The following is a 16,258-nucleotide window of genomic DNA, read 5'->3' on the forward strand; positions in this document are numbered from 1 at the left end:
TAAATACCCAAGAAGAGATTAAGATCTGCTGACTTCAGTGAAACTGGGGGTCTGATTTGAGGTTAACACTCCTCACAGACACCACAGAAATAAGGTGCCCAAAGGAATGGCTCGGGCTGCTGAGCCCAGTTCTTTACAACTGAAAATAGCCCCATAAAATCTGAGAAGGCCCAGTCTAAGGGGCCCTTCACCACCCATACTTCCCCAGAAAGTCCTCATTATACATGTCAGCAGGCCCGTCTAGAAATCTGTTGTTATACATGTCTACAGGTCCTTTTAGGAATCCGCCTGGTTTTTCTCTCAAGATTCTGTTATGGGCAATACAGATGAAAAGTAAAGTGCAGAAAAGGAATCATTCAGGGGCAAAACTGAATGATGAACTTCCATTTTACAAGCTTGGGACCCCTAAGAGTGCAAGAAACAGAAAAGATGGTAGGACAGGGAGATGATCGGGGGCAGTGACCTGTCAACCCAGTTAAACATAATTTATCAACCTGAGATAAACAGAGCTTCTGACCATAATTTGTATGACTTCCAGGACTGAGAAGCTTTTTTTTTTTTCAGTGTAAGTGGTCTATAAGTATGAGCTTTTAAGATTAATCCTGATGGTTAACACAACAGTACTCTGGTGTCGTAGAACACTTTTATGTCAATTTTTCCTGCTATTTCCTTTGGTTTTTCTAAATGTAATATGTACTTCTAAAGGTAAAATGTTCCCCACTGATATGAGGAATTACAAAATAATAAATAAAGCAAGTAATTACATCAATAAGTACTAATAAAAGTAAGGACACTAAATAATTATGCGTATGACTCAAGGTGTCTTCACATCCAGAAAGGAGGCTTGAAAATGTTCAAACAATGACTTATCTTTTTTCACCTAAAGTTTATTTTTTGGAAGTGCACCTGAGCTATAGCTTTCCTAATGTGAATGTTTTGGAGTGTTGTCCCTGCTTGCCAAAACTTTCTCCTCTAATTGAACTTACTCTTTAGTAAGTGCAAAGTGAAGCAAGGCAGGGCTTTGCCACCTCAAATGTAAAAAACTGTAGCCAGACAGGAGTCTGACTGCTTCTCCTACAAGAAGGGCATGATCGGAGTTAAAATAGAGACTTGGGAAGTGATTTCTACAGATCCAGACTTTCTTTTCCTTCTGGTACCAGAAGGATGTGACCTCACTGGTCACCTATGGGTACTGCTGGTGATGGATCCAGAGCAAGGTGTGGGGTTGTTGGTGGCTCTGGCAGGCACAGGGAGCAGGGATGTAGATGTGGCTGCCCTTCCTGGCTCCCCCTGCTTTAAAGACTTCTCTGCTCCGTTTGTGCCTAGACCTGTCCCTGCTCAGGTGGCACAGCACCACTGACACACTGGATGCTTTGTCACTAGAGATGAAGAGACCCTATTTAATTTTAACTGGCACTCACCAGTGGTTCAGTTTAATAACTCCACACACCCATGAGAACTGAGATTGTCATGGGGCAGCAGTCTCAAGTGTTCAGGTGTGAGGAGTACAAGCTCAAGGAGACAGGACTGAAGGAGCAATGCTAGTTTGTCATGTATTTCCTTTCACAGGGAAGAATATGAGGTTGTGTATGCTGTCAGAGTGGGAATCTCACTTGGACAGAGTTTTATTGGAACTACATTTGAGGCTGTGAATTAATGAATAAGAAGTATTTTTGCACAGGAGAAACTCCAGACTGAGTAATGCCTTTGGCAAAAGTATTGGATTTCCAGACGCTCTGGATACTATTAACCCGTCTTTTGAGGTTGGGCTTTATCTTTCTGTTTATGTGCAAAAATTTCCCTGGTGCTGAATTAGTTTGCTCAATGGAAATCTTATCAAGTCTGAAGAGCTCTGTGAAATTGTGCAAGAAGCTAGAAGGATGTGAATTGCTTACACTGAGAACTCTGGGTTACAACTGATATTTAACATTTATACATAAAGGGAAAAGAGGTCATGTAGCAGATTCCTACTGTCACATTGGCCAAATAGCTATGCAAATGTCTTTTGATTTCTCCTTAATATTCATGTTTTGCAGAGAAACTCCTAGGGTGCTAATCCCTTGGAGTGATATTCATTCACATGAAATGAAATACACAGAAGAGTGGGAATGATAGAAAGATTTTAGTGGCACACGTTTGGCAATGAGCAAGTCATGTGGGTCAACATAAATGAGTACAGATAAAATTTTATATCACCAGACCATGCATTTCACAAATGTTGAGCATGATAGGATAAAAAAAAAAATTCTAAATTTTTTGTCGAGTATTAAAAAATTATTGAGGATAATGGTTGTGATTTTTTGTTTTTCAAGTAAAGAAAATATTCAAGCATTTTAATTGCAAAGTATGAGATCTTGAAATCTTATTGAAACAAACAGCAAAATTCCCACTGACTTTAACTGGTGCTGGGACTTCATCCAGGTAGCCAACTACATGGGACTCAAAGAAGGGAAAAATAATAACCAATACATTTTAGAAACAGATGTTTTTTCCAAAAGGTTTTTTTTTTTCTATCTTAATACATAAAAGTCTTATTTTCACTCCAAAGATTAACTCTGAGACTCTCTCAGCCCAACAAACAAGATTTTTGCATCCTCTTGAGATGCTCGAAACATTTCCAGTGGCAAGAAACTGTAGCTTGAATAAGAAGCAAATAACAGAATCAGAGAATGGTTGGAGGCTGGAAAGTGCATGTGGTGATAATTTAGTTCAACAACTACTTATTGCAGGTTGCCCAGGACCATGTCCAGTTGAGGTGTGACTGTCTCCAAGGATGGCGAACCCACGACCTCTCTGGGCAACCTGTGTCAGTGCTTGGTGACTTCGACAGTAAGAACGTCTTTCCTGATATTCAGAGGGAACCTCTTGTGTTTCAGTGTGTGCCCATTGTCTCTGGTCCTGTCACTGGGTATCACTAAGAAGTATCTATCTCCATCTGTCTGTTATAATCCAGACCAAGGGACTGAACTAAAAATGTTGTAACTAAGACAATAGCCCATATTATTTTAGGGTGTGTAATTTTTGTATTTCACAGAAAGAAGGGCATAGTGATTGTTGATAGAAAAATAAAGCTGATAACAAGAATTCTAGCAACTATTTTCAAGATTGGAAAAATATCTGAAGAAAACAAACCCAATAAACAGAAAAATGAATAGAGGAAAATAATGCTGGCTGTATCTTATATGGCTCTCTGAAATCATTGCCTGTGTATTACCACCACCCAAAATGTGAACATGTGCTGCCTTTCTTGATGCCAGATCATCTTTGCAGACACAAGAAGCAGCACAGCATTGTCATTCATGCAGTCCAGGGCCTGTTACTCCTTTCAGTCAGCCCAGGGTATGGGGTATACAGCTCAGCCCCTCATTCATGCTGACACAATTTTCTCTCACATTTTACCCTGCGTTCTGTCAGTCTCCCACCACTACCTTTGCATCACAACATTGTTGTATGCAATCAGAGTTGTACCATGATTTCATTCTGCTAACATCTTCATTAGTCTTTAAATGTTGTACTTTCATATTTTTGCATCCATCCCTTTGACGCCCTCCAGTTTAATAGGTAGGGTGGTGTTTTCTAAATCCACTCGGGAAGGCTGTCACATGATGCAGGCTGCCATGACTCTTGTCACTAGGACTGTGATCTTTTATCTTTTACTTTTCATGACAAGTTGTTCCCACTCACCTAAAAGTGAAGTAAGATTTTGACCAGTGCCAAAGATGCCTGAAAATGACACCCACATTGCATATATGTATGCAATAACACATGATAATTTTTTAAATTTTTATTTAGAGGTTCAGTATTCCTGATAGTTTAAAATAAAAATATTTGTTCAAATGAGACTCAGTTCTATCAAATAATGGTTTCCTCTTGGTTTCAGTTCTTCATCCTTCACAGACCTTTGTTGTGCTCAATATCTACTATTTTGTAATCCAATTTGATCTAATTGGACCATTTCTGTGTATTCTCTTTGAAGCACATACTATGACAATATTAAAATAGAAAATCACAGAATCATAGAATGTTTTGGGTTGGAAGAGACCTTAAAGATCTTCTAGTTCCAACCTCCCTGCCATGGGCAGGGACACCTTCCGCTAGACCAGGGTGCTCAAAGCCCCATCCAATCTGGGCTTTAACACTTCCAGGAATGGGGCATCCATCACTTCTCTAGGCAACCTGTTCCAATGTCTCAGCATCCTCAAAGGAAATAATTTATTCTTAATATCTAATCTAAACCTGCCCTCTTTCAGTTTAAAGCCATTCCCTCTTGTCCTATCATTACATGCCCTTGTAAAAAAGTTATCTAAACTTATGGAAAAGATAGTGAAACTGCTGACCCTCTTGCATTGTTTTCCTGGATTTGAACTACAAAATATAAGGACAAACCAAACATGGAACAGATATTCTATTTAGTATTAACAGCACTCAAAATATTTTTCATAGTAAGTTTGTGTCTAAAGTTTAAGCAGGTACTTGCATGTTATGCTAGACAAGATCTTACATCCTTGTCATGTTGAGCAGACATTGAAAGCAAAGATTAAATGGGAAACGTGTCTTTATACTAATTATAGATGGCTAGTATTTCTCAGGACCTGAGGGAAATAAACAGAAGTTCTCAGCTACTTGAAGTTTGGAGTGTACTGCTTTAAATCAGTAAATATGGACAATTTACATGCCTAACATGCCATATCAGCATGAAAACATTTGTCTGAAATTGATGAATGAAACAAGAAGAATAATGAAGAAAAATGATAGTACACAAACCCTCCAGAGAGCAAAATAAACAATGTAAGCATTTGGTAAATAAATCCCTGCAGAACTCTTAGAAATGACTCACTGATTAATTGAATCAATCCATCAACCTTTGGTGATTGCATCAATATGCAGTCTCTTTGATGTTGTTCTTCTTCCAAAGCTACTGTTTTAAATGCTTTTAAGATGTAGGCTATAAAATAATACATAACTATGTGGAGCTATCATAAATTAATTGGATAATCTAGCAAGATATAATTGGCTTATTCTTTTACCCAATTCTCATACGTACATGCTTAAACTAATCATATCACCTCATAACCATACTCCAAGTTCTCATTTCCCTGCTCTTCTTTTTCTGAAATTTTTTGGCACACACTTTTTTTATTAATTAAAATTTAACAAATTTAACAGCAGTGAGACACTGAGATCATATTTTTTCTTTTTTTTTTTTAAATTAAAATGTTCTCATTTGCTTACTTTATTTAAAACATAAACTCTTTGCAGAAAGGACTGTCTTATTTACTGTGTTCATAGATTGCACCATGTTTGTACATCCAGTAAGTATCAGAAATTATAATTTTTGTATACTGAATGCCCATCTAAAAAATAAATACTTGAGACTTTGCATCTCTTGAGAGGAGGGATAGGAAAAGCTATGTAGAAAGAGGGGGAAACTGTAGGTGGTTTTGTATTCCCACCATAAAATATACTCACATAACAGATATGTTTGTGTGTAGATATGTGTGACAGAGTGAACTGAGCCAACGTTTACACAAAAGCACATAGATGCATGGATACTGAGAATCCCATGTAAATGAATTCAATTGCACATACGTACATGCTCTCCTAGGAACAAACATTCACCTGCGTGCACAGAAACCAACCATCCAAATGTTCACAAGAGGGAAAAAACAACCCTGAGACAAATTTCAAGAGTTTGAAATGTGAATCTAATCCAGTCAACATGTTCACAAACACATTTTCTAAGAATTTTCTTCCGGTTCACCTGTGCCTTTTGTAGCTCTGGATATTTATGACTGTCTACGTGCTCAATGAACTATAGCTTCGGCAAAAGTAATTGCACATGTAAAAATGATTCCTACTGGGACTCACTGTACCTCATAGCTTCTGTAATGCTGCCACCCTTTACCCTTCTGTTAAGTGTCTCCCTGCATCTGGGACCTTTGTACTTCGTCATCTTGTCATTTTGCAGATATCCACAGTGATACTGTCCTCCATGACTGTCATCACCATCATTATGTAAACAGTTGGAAACAATGGATGCTCCAAACAGAAGTATGTAATTTTGGGAGAGTATTTGGGATTGTGTTCAGGAAGATGGGGAGAGTGATAATAGGACAAGAAGATGGTGACAGGGAGAAATAAATTTAATACATATGAAATAGCATTCTGTGTGGCAGAACTGGAGACTCTTGAAGAGCACATGCTGAATATGAACATGCTGCTTCATATTTAGCTCCCCATAGCCTATTTCCCAGCAGGACAATGGCAAAGCTAGGAAAGTGATTAGGTAACAGGTGGCAGCAAAGACCCTTTTCCAGTGGTGGATGCAAAAGTATGGTTTTTGTACAGAAGAATTAATTTTGAATCAGGGATGACCACAAACATTAGTTTTTTTAATTCTTATGTTTCACAGTGATCATATCTATCCAAAATAATAATCCCAAGGCATTTGGAAGTCCCAAGAGCTAAGTCTTCTACTCAACAGAGAGCAGGAAAGATGGTGCTTTTATTGGACACAAGAAAAAAAAATCTCTGAAGTGATCTTGGCAGAATTTGGAAGACCCTTATGAAAGACATTATCTGTCTCAGTTGATTTCTGAGAGATAAAGGAAAAGTTCATTTTAAAAGACCTTTCTTTTGTACATATGGAGAGAGATGTGCAACAAATGTATATATGATGCTACTTAGAATTTCACATTTCGTACAATATCTTTCTTCTCAGCCATGCAAAGGTCACAACTCTAACTAGCTGCAATTGCCTCTCTTGGTGAAGATCTGAACAGAGCAACTTGTCACAACACGAGATCAAACAGAGCTGATTTTTCCAATCTATGTCTGGGAATGAAGCATATTAGTGACTACAGGAAGAAAAGCTCTTTTACTGATTCATTCTGTGCTGCACCACTTCTATACATGAATGAGTAACTGCAGTCTAAAGGGCACTTTCTTTTATGCATGGTAATTACATTTAATATTGCACATAGTTTGGAGCAGACCAATTAGCCTAACAACTGCCTACATCTTTCTCTGAGGAGAAGTGGGCAGAGCGCTGTCTGCAGTATTGCTATGCATTGGTTCTTCAATAAAACCTGGTTTACCTTTAGTGTCTGTCACCAATCCACAAGTGCTGGGAAGAAGCCAGATTCAGATTAGCTGGAAAAAAAGTCCATCAATTTCACCTCAGCTACTCATCAGTAGACAGTCAGCAAGCAATACATACCCATAGACTATTCATGGGCCTTTCCATCTTTGTGGAAAAATCCTCATCCTTTGAGCATTTGCATTTAAAAATAGAACAGAGGACTGGCAATGAAAATATTACGGGCTGGAAGGGTCCATGGTGTATGGAGTTTTGCTCTGGCTACTAACAATGTGCTTAAACAGAAGGTAAGCGTGCAAGTGATCAAAACCTTCAGACACTGAGTTAATAGCCATTCTTATTTGGAGACATCCAGGAATCAATACATACTGTGCTAGACTTTGCCAAAATTCTGTGCAGCAGTACAGTATTGCAAACTTAAATTAAGCAAATGGAGCACAAACCTTTTCTCCTTACCTGACTGAAAAGTATCACTTGCACTATAATGAAGGTCTAAAAAATCCTAATGACATTAATTAATACACTCTCTTTCTAAGGACTTAAGACAGTATGACCGACTATCTCAAAATGTATACTGTTCTGCTCCACCTTTATTAAATGACCTCAGGCATATATGTGTGAACTCTATAAACATTTCACAATATTTCTTCATTTCAGTGTAGGGACAATAAATGGCATATAAAAGAATATTAATGCAGTGGAAATATCCATGTTACATAGCTCCTTCTTAAAAAGGATTACTTTTGTAATACTTAACACTGTTGGCCACTGTATACCTATCATAGGCTTAAAATTCCTGATGAGTGCACAAAACCAGCCCTGCTTCCTAAGTGAAGAGTCTGTTGCAGTCAACCTTGTAAAGGAAACCTTTTAGTGTCAGTGATAATGAAAATACCTGCTACATATGACAGTGTTAAAATGGTGTCATGACCTGGCAATTTCTATTCAGTGCTGTCACATCCATGCACTGCACAGATCAGGACTGTCATCATGTAAATGTAATAGGATTATTTATCCTGCATTGTTGCTCAGCTGGTAACAGTAATTCTAAGTTTCCCGTAAGTTGTGAATAGCAGCAGGGGGCCATGAATAGCTTGGAAACCTATATTTTTTCCATTTATTTTTTTTAAAATGCAAATTACACTAGTAAGTCAAAAAAATCACTTTTGTTAAAAATACATTCGGAATTAACAAATGCCAAAAAGAAAAGAAAAGAAAAAAAACCACATTTGGATTGTATCTCTTGCCTTCTGAATATTTTAGTTTATAACAAAAGCCCAGCCTAGAAAAATAACATTCTTTACTGGTTTTTGAGGAGGATACAGCTGTACAAATCAAAAGTGCCATCCAGATATTCTCACATTACTGTGCTCTAAACTGCTTCCAGAAGAGATCTGTCCACTAATCATTTAGTTGAGTAGTCAACAGTCCTAATTTTTTAAATGGTGGTGCTCCAACTGCAATTTAAGCAGGGTTACGAATACCAACTTCGTATAGGTAAGTATGCGTATATATATATGTATACTGTGTGTAAGCGAGTGTGTGTATCTACTCTATATGTAATATATGAATACACATTTATATTGCAGTCTGTAGTAGTTTAGATGTGCTTCCTATTTCCTAAGCATTTTACAAACATTAACAATTCAGACCTCACAAAAAGCCTGTGAGGCACATATTATTCCCGTATTATAGATGGGAAGACTAAGACACAGAGAAACTAAGGCCAAAACTTTCTAAATTAAAATCAGGCCTATAAACTACATGTAGACACTTCATTAAATTGTCTGACTTCTAAAATTGCTAACTAGCAGTAGCTGCTGTTCCATGGGAAATCACTGAGAGGTATGAAAAATTATCATCTGAAAATTGGATTGCTGCTTAGGTGCCTAAACTGGTTTCTTTTCATGTTAAAAAGTGATTTTTATAGAAATATCATCTTGATTAACTGGTATACAGGGAAAGATAAAAGAAGCTGTTATGACATTTTCATTCCATTTAAACCTCTGTGTTATGTTTAATTCTATACATCTGCTATATTTAATACTACATAAAAGTAGAAACTTTTGAAATTTTTCAAGTTATGGGAAATTTCATCCTGGCACTTGGAAGTTGCATGGGGTTTCCAGGGGGTGAAAAGCAGCTCTATCCAGAATGAACTCAGAATTTCAGGTCCCCAAGTACAAAAATTTAAATTTGAGATCCAAATCAGCAGTGAATGCTTTATGGGATCAGGCCTAGGGTACGTGCCTGTTTCATGCAGGAAATTCCCAGCAGTATCTGAGACAGGAGCCCTTGGTCCACTGCATCAGAATCTTCCTGGGTGATGCAGCCCCCAACAATAATTATTCCTGTGTATTTTATATACATAGACATACACACACATTCACACACTTACATATATCTATCTATCTATCTATATAAATCTCACTGAATCAATGTAAGCATAGCTCCTGAACATGTCCCATATCTTGCTTTCACTGTCCCTCTGTCATTGTCCAGAGTTGCTGCTTGTGACACTGTACATCCATGCAGACACAGCAAAGGGCACTGGTTTGTACAGGGATGAGTGAGTGGTGTGAGCGCACAGGCCTTTGGAGCAAGGCCTTGGCCAGCAAGGAAAAGGGAGTTGCTCAGGTGTACCTCAAGCTTTTCCAAGTGTTGACCTTTCCTCTTGCCCTCAAAACCTACGTGGTCACTTCATGTGTGGTAGGTGCGTGCGTTTGTCTATGCAAGGTCTGAGCAAAGAAACAATGACAATCCAAGTTTCTGAAAAACCTGAGCAAAGTATTGGGTTTTCCTAGTGAAAGCCACCTATGTTCTTGAAAATACAGATCAGATGTAGAATAAAACATATGTTCCTAGGAGTTCAGAGTATTTCATATACACATTGACCTACTAGCAAAATTCCCAAAGGCATCTTGTTGCCAACTACGTAACAGCACAGTTTTTTTTTTTTTCAGCCACAATAATACAGGAAGATAAAATACACATTCTAACACAGAACAGATCCCCCAAACATACCCCAAAAAGGTCTTCAATATTTCTTCAACTCAACTAGTGCCTCCCCGCCCTCTCCAACTGAAATCAAAAAATAAAATATGTGGATCCCTTATGGTGCAATTAGAAAAAAAAAAGCTCACTTAGAGAGAATTTTTAGTTGAAATTACATATAAAAGACTAAATGTAGCTAGTACATATTCAGTTGGCCTTTGTTGATAGAAATCTGCAGATGTCTCTGTAGTTAGTAAAAGACGTTTAGAGATAGCTATAAAAGCACCTACAGTGCGATAAATAAAACCAGTGGGATTAAAGAACTATTTCTGCTGCGTATTTCCAGTAGGTTCAATTATTAGTTTATGTTACCCCTTTCCTCACCCTGACCCCCCAAAGGTCTTATTTCTTTCTTTCTTTTTCTTTTTAATCATTATAAACTGTTTCTTGACCACTGTGGAGTCTCAAAAGTAAAGCACTTATCAGGCAGCTGGCAGTTTTCTACTTGGTCACTCTGGAGCCGTGGAGCAACAGAGCCTTATTCCCTGACACGAAAACAAAGCAAAACGAAACAGAAGAAAACCACTGACTTAGAAATTGTTCAGAATTAACAGCAGCATGTTAACTTCAGAAAGCTTGCACGTAGTTTCTCTAATGTGCAATGCAGTTGGGTTAAGGCAAGTATGAACTGTACAGCCTTCAGGGCAAACAATGCGCTGTCTTTTGACTTCTGCTGCAAGGTCATCCTGGTATTTCAGTGTCGTGTTGACTAAGGAGACTTGATGAGGCCAGAAGTATGAAGGAGGCTCCAAAAGCACCGAGTTCATGTCTTAATCCAGATGGGTCACACTGGCGGTGGCCGGGGTAGGGAAGAGATAAAAGATGGCACCAATGCCTCTGCTCTGTCCTCTGGTGCTGGGAGGCAGGAGGTCCAAGGTGGGGGTCTGGGGCATCTCCTTTAGTACCTGTTAGAAAGAGGGGCTGAAAGTCTCTTGTTTTCTGTCTCACTGTTCAACCAGCTTTTATATTCTTCTTTTAGCAGAAAAATTGGATTTTTTTCTCTTTGAAGAATCAGGAGGCCATTCTGAAACAGTTTCTTTGACAGTGGCCTTCCAGCCCACCTTGGGTACTCCCCATGTTTACTTTGACCTAGAAGAAAGACAGAAAAAGGACAATACTTATAATCCACCATATACCTATCTGATCCCTGCCCTGCTGCTCTGGTGCCCCTTTGCAAGCAAGTGTAAGCAACAAACCAGTAACAGTTCAGCTACACATAGGATGAAGTGGACAGAAAGACAAAGTATTTGCTCAGGGAGCTGCTCGTCTCTCTCTGGAAAACCGTCAGAGAAGTCAGCACAGGTTTTCTAAACAATCCTAGATAGGAGTTATATTTAATTATAATCTTAACTATATATCCACGGGTCAACTGGAAGATGACCTGACATACAATCCATCAGATATGTAGCTGTCTCTGCAAAAACAAGAAGTGACACAGTATGAGGACAGAAGGGCTGAATTGCAGGAGCAGGGGAAAGCCACCCTTGGCTCGCTCGCAAAGCAGGGTGCATGTGCAAGTGCCACAGCCCTGTACACCTTAACAGTGTTGTCCCAAACCCATGTTTTGTGACAAAAGCTTTCAGTCTAAAATGGACAAGATGTTGTTTGTTCATAATCAAAGCTTAGCTGGTAGTTTATTTAAATGAAATGTTGTCCATGACATCTGAATCCCACAAACATGAGGACATCATTACCCAGCAGATTTCTGCTGCATGAACTTGCTGAGTGTCATGGTGGTTATACGTGAGCTGCCGGTCTTAGTGTCTTTTTTGTGTTTCATTTCTACTTTAAGTGAATGGTAAAGTAGGCAGCACCTTCAGTATGTGCAATTATCTAGACAAATACCTATGTGTGTGTGTGTGTGTGTGTGTGTGTGTGTGTGCGTGTGTGCGCGCGCATGTGAGTATATATATTGCAAATATTCTTAGACTTCACAATGGGAGGAAAGCAAACTTTACTTTTGGGCTACACTACTTTTGAGCAATTTCGTCAGTGCATTAGGCATCAGCATCAGACACGCATGCTTTTTTTTTTGCTTCACTTCTTCTTTTCTTGAGCAAACAAGTTTACTGTGAAGAACATAAAGAAAGATCTCTCTCCCCTCCCTCCTTCCTAGTGTTTTTAGAAGAACAGTGATCATGCAGTGCAGTCTTGTTCCACAACTACAACTGTGTTTTTTCATGTGCAGCAGAATCAGTGTCAGGGAGTGTTTAGTCACCTTCCTCGATCACCTCCCAAGAGCAGAATTTTCTCTTGTCAACTGATTTCCGCCATCTTATTGTGTTCTTCTCCCATGGTCTGGAAATGAGCACTGGCATCTCCGGCACAGAATGCCAGGAAGCTGCTTTTGAGTACATCAGCTGTGGCCACACTGCAAGGAGGTACATGAGCATCGGTTCTGTCCCGTTCTGTTCAAAAAGCATATTCGTTTTGAAGGGACTGTCTAGGCTTCTTGGCTTGTACAGCATAGAGCACGCTGTTGGCACTTAAATAATAAAAAAACCTGATTTATAACAGGTAGATAAATGTCACAACAAGAATTCTCCCCAAAAACATCAGTGTTTTATTTAAAACATAATTTTAAATTGAATATATTTTTCTCTTTAAAAAGTAAACTTATTTAAAATAAATATGAAATTGGAAGAGATGATAAGGAGAATTGTGATTGCAACTAAAAGCCTAAAATATAGAGAAAACACCCCAAAGTGAGCCCAAATCTAATATTTCTAGAGTACTCAAGGAAATAGTAGCCAGAGATAGTCACCTCAATTCACTATCTACAGATAATGTTTCTTTTTCATAAATCAAGATTTTTTTTCCTGTAAGTATCCTTTCATTCAGAGTAGTTTTGCATAACTGATGAAATTCCACACAAATATACTGAGTGCATTTAAACTGAATTGGAATGTTCCTATAAGTAGAACTTGATTGATATCACGAATAAAAAATAATAAATCTTTGGACAAAAAAGTCCTGACACAATAGAAATGTAAACATAAGAAGTCTGAATAAATCAATATAATTATTTGCATGTGTGAGTTTGTGTAGGTTCAATAAAACCTCCAAATTAACAAAATGAAGTGCTAACTTCAGCACACAGGATGAAACTGGTTACAAAACTGTGTGTCTTAATAGTTAGCAATTACTAAACCCAGCATTCCTTCAGGATAATAATTAAATCGTTCATGTATAAGACAGTTAAAATTGATTTGGATGCAAAACTGTCTAACTTGAATAGAAATAAAAGTTTGTGTTGATGGAATTCTGTCAGTGCAATCCTCTAAATCAATTCACATCAGCAAGCAGTACATGGATGATGACTGAGACCTACTACACAATTCTGTATGTCTTTAAGATTTGTACTAGTTCTGTATATGAATTGATCTGGTAAATATATAAGGGCTTCTCTGTGCTATATTACTGAACTACATTTGGAAATTTATATGTTGACAGAATCTGTACATCATTAGAAGCTGATATTGTTTTGGTGAGCTCTTCAAAGCTGAGGCCATATCTTCTTCCCTTTTCCAGCATGCCTAGCACACATATAGGTACTACCACAGCACAGAAAACAAAAGAATTGATATTGTGCCTTTGGATATAGTTAGTAATCAGATGATTTAAAGGCAAGTGTCTCCTATTTCTCTGATAAATCCAGAGCTCCACATGAGTTGCACCCAGTGTGAGCCTGAATAGTAAAGGATGAAGAGGTGGCAACAAGCTATCTTTGTATTTTCTTGATCTTTTGCAGGAATTAGATGGGATGATGCTTAATATATCTTCTGCTGCTTATAGATTAAAAGATATTTTTTAGCAATTGATAAAGTTGTGGAAATAGTTATATGAATATTGCTATATGGATATGGTCTGCCTATATTTACGCAAGTGCAGTGTGAATACATATGCATGCGTTCCTGGTGTGCCTCAGCTGTAGAAAACAGAGAGGTATTACTAAATGCTGTAAAAGCCTCTTTAGGACAGATTGTAGCAATTCTAGAGAACCCTGTCAAATACTATACAGTCAGAGGGAAACGTCAAATGTCATTGAGTGCGGCTGGGACATGGCAATACTTTTGTGGGTTGATTGCGCAAAATGTCAGCTCACATTCTGATTTCTGTCTCTCTGTGAAGATGGTAAAATCACCTATACTCCAGTGAGAATGCAGCATTGAAATAAGATGGAACATAGTTTGCATGGATTAATCATGTATCTCTTCATTTCAGCTACAAGCTTAAAAATATTGCCTTCTTTTTTTCCACAGGTCTAGCTTTCTTTCCAGTCAGTATGAAAATACACAGTAAATGCAATCTGTTCTTCTGGAAGAAATACTGAGAGCATAAAGAGAATGGGATAATATCTCAGCTAGAGTGCTCCATATGTTGATGACAAGGTATGGTGTACTGAGAAAGAAATAGGATTAGAATTGTTCTAAGTACCTATGTGCTTCATATAATACTAGGAAGGAAATAACATTTTCTAAATGCACAGCACTGTGCCAAAAGTGCATGTGAAAAATCTTTACTTGAGCACAGACAGATGGGAAGCTGAAGTTAAGACGGCATTGGAGATATGCACTACTGTAATTTGAGATTATTAAAAAGTTGTTCATAAAGATCCCAAAGGGCCCAATCCTGAACACTACTGCAGACTGATTGTACCACGATAAAGGAGTAAATGCCAGTTCCATGCAAAAATATACTAATCAATTAACAGACTTGCTTCCACTACTCATAAGAAACGAAATTGCATTCAAGGGTGAATGGAAGTGTATGTTGCAACGCCTACTGTTTGCTTGAATTTAGTTATTTTCCTCAAAAGAGCTGTTCAGAAGAGAAACAAAGGAAAAAAAGTAAATGTTGCCCTTTTGTGAAGTCTTCAGCGCTATGCTTTTAGTGTGTGGTTATTGATGGCAAATAAAAAATATTCCAAAAGGCTGCAGCAGTGAGGTAAGATTTATCTGGGCAGTCAGGACTGTTCTGAGTTGCAGTTGGCACCAGTACAAGAAATATTTAGAGATGATTATTCCTGGAGTAGTCTGTAGTTGGGTGTTAGCTCTAGTGTGAATATACCCCAGTTGTGTGTATGAGCGGAGATTTGATTATCCAAATATATCAGGAGATTTCCCAAATATATCAGGCTGCACTCTGGGATGGAGTTGTCACTCACTGGTTAGGTAAAATACTGTCTTCTATTCAAACTGATTTTAAAACTCATATGTTGTTACATTTGTTTTGGGTTTTTTTAAATGTGGAAACTGGAAAGCAGATACAGAAGTGCCTCAGTGAACAGATGCTCTGGTAAGACAAATGTTAAATGAATCCACTAAATTAGCAAGTTGCTGAACTTTTGATAAATCTTATTAAAAACCCATTTTTTTCCCAACCAGGGTTCGTCTTATCTGACTAGTTTTTTTTTTTACACTGAATTCTCATTGCTTCTGAGTGGAACCTGCTTGAATGAAAAAAGGGAAAAATCAGGTGAGAGCTGGGTGTTATTTGAATAACTGTGACATATGATATCCTGCCCCAAGAAATCACTATGATTCAACAGAAGAGCAATTTTGGTGCTTAAGTGTAGCTTGAATTCAGTCCATAAAAAAAGGCTTCTGCGAGTTCTGAATTTTTAAGTCATGCCATCTTTCAGCTTAATGATCCTTTAACATCAGCCTGCCACTCTGCCGAATATCTTAGAAGTTAAGTACTTACATATACATGGGCTGTAGTTGTAAATGAGATGTCTTCTGTGGACCTTGATAGCCGTAAGAGTCAAATCCACCTATGAAATCAACTGAAAGGGGGAAAATTGCTTGCATTAGCAACATCTTTTCTGAAGTGATAGGCCCTATCATTCAAGAACCACCCAGTACATACATTATTTTTGATGAGTCCTCTAATAATGTTACAATTAGACAAGCTAATTGTGAAGATGCAGAAAAAGCCTAAAAGAGGAGAGAAAGGCAAAGTCCCCCGTTTTTCCTTTTTAAACCCACAAAAAGACAATATAAGATTTATAACAGCCATCAGAAATAGCCACACATCCCTCTTTTTCAAGCAGATCACCTCACTGTAATACAAAAGAACATGCTATTCAGACACCACAAATAC

The 16,258-nt window shown here is 38.0% G+C and overlaps 1 long non-coding RNA gene across 1 annotated transcript; it reads right to left on the bottom strand.

Moving 5' to 3' along the window:
• Positions 1-7,669: 7,669 nt before the first annotated feature.
• Positions 7,670-15,940, bottom strand: LOC114001698. Its single transcript, XR_003545630.2, has 2 exons — positions 15,860-15,940; positions 7,670-11,242 (listed from the first exon to the last, which is right to left on the bottom strand). It is a non-coding gene; the product is annotated as an uncharacterized LOC114001698 (long non-coding RNA).
• Between the last annotated feature and the right edge of the window lie 318 nt (positions 15,941-16,258).

This window comes from Pipra filicauda, unplaced genomic scaffold, assembly GCF_003945595.2.
Source record: "Pipra filicauda isolate LSUMZ 115617 unplaced genomic scaffold, ASM394559v2 scaffold23_size5868930_pilon, whole genome shotgun sequence".
In the NCBI taxonomy this organism is placed as follows: domain Eukaryota; kingdom Metazoa; phylum Chordata; class Aves; order Passeriformes; family Pipridae; genus Pipra; species Pipra filicauda.